This window comes from Loa loa, assembly GCF_000183805.2.
Source record: "Loa loa unplaced genomic scaffold supercont3.274, whole genome shotgun sequence".
Taxonomy (NCBI): domain Eukaryota; kingdom Metazoa; phylum Nematoda; class Chromadorea; order Rhabditida; family Onchocercidae; genus Loa; species Loa loa.
Genome location: NW_018108454.1, coordinates 3,826 through 5,141, shown reverse-complemented (window position 1 = coordinate 5,141; position 1,316 = coordinate 3,826).

Sequence of the window (1,316 nt, the reverse complement as noted above, 5' to 3'; positions counted from 1 at the left end):
AAAAGAAAATAGAAAAGAACCAAAGTTGGTATTTCTATAAATGAGAACTATTCCTATCAAAAGGAATCATTATTCATATTTTGCAGTTATCTCTCAATACATTATTAAAATTGATGGAAAAGTAATGATAATGATAATAACAATGATAATAATAAATGATGATAATAAGAATAACAATGATAATAATAAATGATGATAATAATATTAAAATAATGATTATAACAAATAATAATGCGTAATAAATGATATAAATTGTTTGAAATAAAAACCAAAATTTTTAGTTTTTTATTTTTTAATATATTATGGAATATGTTTCAAAATTCAAAGATAATTTTTTGTTCATAAAAAGTTCCAAAAATGTTACAATGTATTGTTTCGCTGAAAAGAATTTTAATAAAAGAATTACTTTGCCTAAGTACAATAATTATTTTATTTTAATTAATTAACTCGTTACTATATTATATTTCATTTAGCTACAAATTTATTAATATGTTTAGTTAAACGTAAATAAGTTATGAATAAATAATTGGCTTATTAACAAATAGAATAGGCAATCAAAAGAGGCTTCTTTTATCTTTAACGAAGAAAAAAAAAATTGAAATGAAAATGAAACATTTGATGCTTTTAAATAAGGTCACTCAAAAATCACTGAATAGACCTTCCTTGCAATGTATCAAAACAATATATCTGCCCATTGTCCACTCTTCACTATCTTTTTATCCAAGTATATATCATCAGTAAGCAAAAGTAAATTGTATTTTTACTTTAAATACTTGATAAAAATTCAAATTAATCGAAATAATTTTATAAAGATCAGGGAAAAAAACACAGCGATGACATGTTGAATGATAATTTTTTTTTCACTTTTTTAAAAATAAAATGAAAAAAAAATAAAAACGAAAAGAGCTAAAATATCAATGATAAAAACATAAAAGTATAATATCAATGATGAAAACTTAAAAGTACAATATCAGTGATAATACAATATCAATATCAGTGTACAGTATCAGTGATAAGTACAATACCGATGACAAAAACTTAAAAGTATAATATCAATGATAAAAACTTGAAAGAATATATTTTTGAAATAACAAAAAACAAAAAAAGCATACTTTTGAAATTATTTATTTTATTTTTTTGAAATAACAAAAATAGATAAAAAAGATGCATATTTTGTAAATGTTTGTTATATCTATTTCAAAAATATCCATTGATGATCGTATCACTCTTTTCATTTCTTTTTTTCTTTCATCCTTTTCTATTTTATTTTTAGTTTCTTTTTTTTTTCAATGATGTATGATTGAAAATATTTGGTT